Raw genomic sequence first — 6,649 nt, 5'->3', positions numbered from 1 at the left:
CTAAAGAGTTGGGATCCTAAAGTAACGATCATTCAAGAGGCCAAGGATTTAAATAATTTCCCTCTCGAAGAATTTATTGGGTATTTTGTGTTAGGAATGAGTCGGCACTAAGAAAAATCTTATGAGAGAGTAGCAGATAAAATTACGTTGGTTTAAAAAATCTTTTGTATAATAAAAATTGATCTCGGAAGATGTTAAATTGAAAGCAAATGAGAGCAGTGTGAGAGTAAGAAATCAGTTTGCAATATAAAGTAGATTGTAGTAAAGGTAAATAGCAAAACAATGTTGAATCTCGTATTTTGATGATGAAATCACTTGATATATGTTTATGATTTAATCTACGTTTTGAGTGACACAGGATGCTTCGATTAGGATGAGACAATTAAAGTAGGAAAAATCATGTTGTGTTGGAGGAATCTGTCATTGGACGTCGGGCCGATGGATCGGTCGACGTATAGATAGAAGGCTTCGAGTCGTGGACTCGGGCATCAGACCAAGAAGAGCGGGTATTGTGCCAAGAATATCAGAGTTGCGGAGTCTACTGGCCGATTGGGCAATAGGTCGCAAGAGAGGACGATGTGCCGAAGAATCGGATGAAGCGTCGAGGGACCAATGACATTCCGGACAACTTGGTTAATTGCTTAAGAATAATTGTCTCGATCGAAGTTTTGTTTTACATGTGTAGGATTAACTACGATGAAAGTAAGACATGTAGCAGGAGTTGCGCCGGAGTCAAGACTATGATCACGGTGGGAGTTCGAGAGTTCAACGGAAGTCCAGACGGCCGTTGGAGGTTCTACGGGAACAAATCCGAGAAGTCCAGGAGCTTGCCAAAAGAAGCTCGTCGGAACTTGCCAAGTGGATCATTGCAAGTCCAGGAGTTTGCCGGAAGTCCGCAGGAGCATCACCGAGGGTTCATCGGATGATCGACGGAAGTTCGCCGGAAGCTCGCTGGAAGAACCGATTGACGCACCGGAGCAAGTTGTAGTAAATGTCTTAAGAAAAATCGTAGTTAGCATGATGATTAAGTTAGAAATGGGAGGTGATCCCATTGACTTAATCTTGGGGCAATTGGGCCCTTAACAGACCCAAATTGGGTCGAATGGATCAGCCCATTCGAACCCAGATTTCATGGCCAAAGGTGGCACCACCTGGGTCGTCGGTGGCATCACCTGGGTCGGCGATGGCACTGCCCAGGGCTCAGTCTCCGAGCTCTGGCTGGGCGGTGCAACCACCTCTAACAGAGGTGCAACCGCTTGAGCTCGGTCTCCGAGCTCTAGTTGGGCGCTGCAACCGCCCTAGTCAGGCGGTGGCACCGCCTGAGCTCGGTCTCCGAGCTCTGGTAGGAGGTGCAACTGCCCCTGACAGGAGGTGACACTGTCCAGAGGCTCAGTCTTCAAGCTCTGCTAGGCTGTGCAACCACCCTAGTCAGGCGGTGCAACCGCCAGACCCCGAAATTCCGGGAATTGATAGTTTTGAGCTCGAAATTCAAACTAGGTTAGAGCCTTTAAATACCTCACCCATTCAGCAATGAAAGGGTAACAAAAAAACACTGAAATCCTGATCTTACTCTATGATTTTTAGAGCTCAAAAGTGTTGTATGAGTTAGAAGTTCTTCTCTCTCTGTTCTTCCAGGTTCTGATCTTTCAAGAGAGGAGAGAAAATTCTGTAAGGGTTGTCTCCTAAGCCCATCAAAAGGAGTGAAACTATAAAAGGGTGGTTAGCCTTTGCCTATTGAAGGAAGGCCTCTATTGGACATCGGTGACCTCATCGGTAGAGGAAGCCAAAAGTGGATGTAGGTCAAGATTGACCGAACCACTCTAAAATCACGGTGCTCTTTGGTTTGCATTTACTTTGAGCATATTATCTTTACTACAAACCTCCTCAATAGCTTACTGCCTTCTGCACATTTATGATTGTGTTTCAAAGTTCAGTATTTTTCGAATCGGTGTTTAGACGTAAATCCGTTTTATCGTACGAACATCATATTTCAGTTTGCTCTTACATTCTGATTTCCATCATAACGGTAAACTGCCTTTATAGATTCGCTTTAACTGCATCTTGCTTGATCACAAATTAAAGTGATTTACGAATCGGCTTTTCTACCGAAATCGCTCTTATCGTACGAACGTAGTTTTAATCGTCGAAAGTTTTTCACTGCACTAATTCACCCCCGCCCCCTCTTAGTACTCTTGATCCTAACAATTGGTATCAGAGCACGGTATTTCTCATTTCGAATTTACACCCGAGAGAAATGGCTCTTCATGGCTTTCAAGAGGGTTTATCGGTTGTTCGTCCACCGTTGTTTAACGGATTGGACTACACTTACTAGAAAACTCGAATGAGAGTTTTCTTAATTTCTATGAATTTGGAGTTATGGAATATTGTTGAAAATGGTTTTCATCTTCCTCTAAACCGATGAACGAATGGTCGGATTTGGAGAAGTATTTTTCTTTAAACTCAAAGGCTATGCATGCCTTATTTTACGCTTTGGACAAAAATGAGTTCAATCGGATTTCTATGTGCGAAATGATTTTTGATATTTGGCGAACACTTGAAATCATACACGAGGGAACTAGTAAAGTCAAAGACTCGAAAGTTAACATTTTATTACATGATTTTGAGCTTTTTCGAATGCAACCAAGCGAGACTATAGGCGACATGTACACCCGTTTCACGGATGTCATCAATAATCTAAGAGTTCTTGGTAAATCTTTTTTGAATTTTGATCTCGTAAGCAAGATCTTAAGATCTCTTTCAAAAAGGTGGGATCCTAAAATAACGGTAATACAACAAACAAAAGATTTAAATATTTTTCCACTTGAAGAACTTATCGGTTAATTAATGACATATGAAATGATGCACAATGCACATGATGAACAAAACAACCTTCCAAAGAACAGGAAGGATTTTAGACATAGAACATTTGAAGACCACTCAAGCATAAGTTCAAGTGATGGTGAACCTAAACTACAAATGAAACAAAAATTAAAAAGCAAAAAGAATGGAACTACTTGCTTCGAACGCAAGAAGAAGAACACAAAGTGGGATGAATCGAGCTCCTCCAAAGACAAGGAGAAAATCAAGAAAGACGAGGTGGTGAACTATGCCTTAACAGCATTTAACGATGAGGTAATCGAAACCCCCTTAATATATTTGGAAATTACTTGATGTTTTTCATGATGCATTTTCTTTTTTTTGAATAATTATTTTTCTTGAAAATTACATGTTAAAAAAAAAATATTTGAAAATGAAAGAATATGATCATGCTCGTAATTTGAAAATAATAATAAAAATTACATGTTTCATGTTAATGAAATAAAATGTTAGATTTAAATCTAATGATCATATGTATGTTTTCCTTAAGAAGAAAAAATGTGTATTTTGATTATTTCTGATTTTGATTAAAACCATGCTTAATGTCTTAATGAAAATATTAAGAAGTTTAATATCATGCTATATGTGGTTAAGAAGTAATAATGTGTATCATGTTGATTTCCATTGTTATTTCTCAATTTTGATTAAATAAAATCATGCTTGAAGAAATGCATAATGATGTAATATTAAATATTTTGATACCATGATTGATAATTTTATGCATGAAATTTTAAGTTATACATGATGATAAGCATGTGTTATTTTCATGAGTGTATTTGAAAAACATATGGCAAAAATGTGTCCGAATGCATGAACTTATTAAAATTATTTTTCGAACGTCCTTAATTCACTCACTAAATTGCTATAATGAGAACTTTACACTATTACATGCTTTAATAACATGTTGAAAATTATGTGTTTTGGATACAAAAAATTTCATGATCATGAGCATGTTTTATCTTCATGATTGTGTTTGAAAATCTATAGCAAAACCATGTCCGAATGCATGAAAGTGTTAAATTTCAGTTTTGGATTTTCTTGATCCTAACAATTGATATTTTTGGATTTTCTCGATATATTATTCTCTTTCGGACTTAATAAACATATGTCATATCGAGTTTGATTCATATCATTGATTTTTGACATATGGAATCAACTAGCAAATGCATCTCTCATAGACTTATCTTGTGAAAAATATCTTTCGAGAAATGGATTTGATGATTCCTTCTTATATCTTTAGAGAAATAGTTTTACGTGCAAGGATTTGATTCACACACATATCTTGATCCTTGTAAAAATGAAGTGTACTTTAATATCCTATCAATTTTAACTTCATTCAAGTAAGCTCACTAGTGACTTTCCTCCTTCATGTAAAAAAGATAATAACAAATAAAGAGGAAGAAGTAATGAAAGCTATCTCCATGTCATGTTTTCCTTAAGGTGTTTTTATAATTAATATCCTATCACTCATTATTGAAAAATGACATAAACCTAGCTAAGGCATGTATCATTACCGCACTTACGTTTAAAACTTGCTTATATCGTTCTCCTTTTTGTTGATGACAAAGGGGGAGAAAAATATGAATTGATACTATGAGTGCTATATTTGAATGAGAAATAGATGAAATACTATGATTATTAAATACTTGAAATGTTTGAATCATGTTAAGATATCAATAACTTGCATCGTAATTTTACTTGCTGATATCTTGCCATGTGATGAAATGCTATGATTTGTTGCTAAAATGATGCATGCAATACTTATGCTTTTTATTATGATGTATGTGATGTATTGCATATGATGTAAATGATGATTAAAATTGCCTTAATTTAAATTCAAGGTTTATCTCAATTATGAAATTTTGAAATAAGAATGATTACTCACCTTTGTCATGATTTAGAAATTGACTCAAAGGGTCCTTCCTTCTTTTTGACATTAACAAAGGGGGAGAAATATCGATAGCTCATCTTGCAAAATTTAGAAACATGCACTTTGCAAAGGAAGCAAATATTTGCTAGCTTGCAAGGAAAAGAACTTGACATCTTGAAAATCACAAAAATTTGCTACTTTGCATGATGTAAAATATGCTAGAATTGCTAGCTTGTGATCTAAAGAAAAGCAAAAAGTTACTATCTCAAAAGAGCCAAACTAGCTAACTTGCACAATTCAAGACGAAGGCAAAAATTGTACTTCTCAAAAGAGAAGAAATTGCTATCTTGAACATCACCGATAATTGCTAGCTTGAAATCTCAAGAAAATGCAAAAATGTTCTATCTTGCCTATCTCAAGATGCTAAACATGCTAAACTTGCACTTTGCAATGGAAACAAAATTGCGAGCTCAAACATTACAAAGGAAGCAAAATTTGCTAGCTTGCGAACTTGCATATTTCAAGAAGCAAGAGTTGCTTTCTTGAACATCTCTAAATTGCTAGCTTAAAATGTTGTAAAATTGCTAGATTGCATGATGATAAAAATTTAATATTATGTTTTTCATGCAATGAGTTGAACTTATATCACAAACACAAGAATAGTTGTACTTCTCCTTTTTGTTGATGACAAAGGGGGAGACGCATGTTGATGACTTGACTTGTTATGCATAAGTTTATGATGACATGTTGCTTGGATTTTTGAATCCAAGAGTTTCTATCAATATGACATATTGATAGGGGAAGTTTGTTTAAACTCCGGGAGTTAAGGTTAACTCCGTCATCAAGTGGTTGTCATCATCAAAAAGGGGGTGATTGTTGAATCTCGTATTTTGATGATGAAACCACTTGATATATGTTTATGATTTAATCTGTATTTTGAGTGATGCAGGATGCTTCGATTAGCATGAGACAATTAAAGCAGGAAAAATCATGTTGTTCCGGAGGAACATGTCAGAAGATTGGACATTGGGCCGATTGATCGGTCGACGTATCGACAGAAGGCTTTGGATCGTGGATTTGGGCATCGGGCCAAGAAGAGCGGGAATTGCGTTAAGAATATCGGAGTTGCGGAGTCAATTAACCGATTGGGCAATAGGCCGCAAGAGAAGATGATGCGCCAAAGAATCGGACAAAGCGTCGAGGCACCAATGACATGCCAGACAAATTGGTTAATTGCTTAAGAATAATTGTCTCGATCGAAGTTTTGTTTTACATGTGCAAGATTAACTACGATGAAAGTAAGACATGCAGCAGGAGTTGTGCCGGAGTCAAGACTATAATCACGGTGGGAGTTCGAGAGTTCGACGAAAGTCTAGATGGTCGTTGGATGTTTTATGGGAACAAATCCGAGAAGGCCAGGAGCTTGCCAAAAGAAGCTCGTTGGAACTTGCCAAGTGGATCGCACAAGTCTAGGAGTTTGCCGGAAGTCCGCAGGAGCATCACCGAGGGTTAATCGGATGATCGACGGAAGTTCGCCGGAAGCTCGTCGGAACTCGCCAAGTGGATCGCGCAAGTCTAGGAGTTTGCTGGAAGTCCGTAGGAGCATCATCGAGGGTTCATTGGATGATCGACGGAAGTTCGCTGGAAGCTCGTCGGAAGAAGCGATTGACGCACCGGAGCAAGTTGCAGTAAATGTCTTAAGAAAAATCATAGTTAGCACGATGATTAAGTTTGAAATGGGAGGTAATTCCATTGACTTAATCTTAAGGCAATTGGGCCCTTAATAGACCCAAATTGGGCCGAATGGATCAGCCCATTCAGACCCAGATTTCTTAGCTAGAGGTGGCACCGCCTGGGTCCGCGGTGGCACCGCCCAGGGCTCAGTCTCCGAGCTCTGGCTGG

Source organism: Musa acuminata, chromosome BXJ2-10, assembly GCF_036884655.1.
Source record: "Musa acuminata AAA Group cultivar baxijiao chromosome BXJ2-10, Cavendish_Baxijiao_AAA, whole genome shotgun sequence".
Taxonomy (NCBI): Eukaryota; Viridiplantae; Streptophyta; class Magnoliopsida; order Zingiberales; family Musaceae; genus Musa; species Musa acuminata.
The sequence above is the reverse complement of the archived record's forward strand: the minus strand, read 5'-3'. Positions refer to the sequence as shown.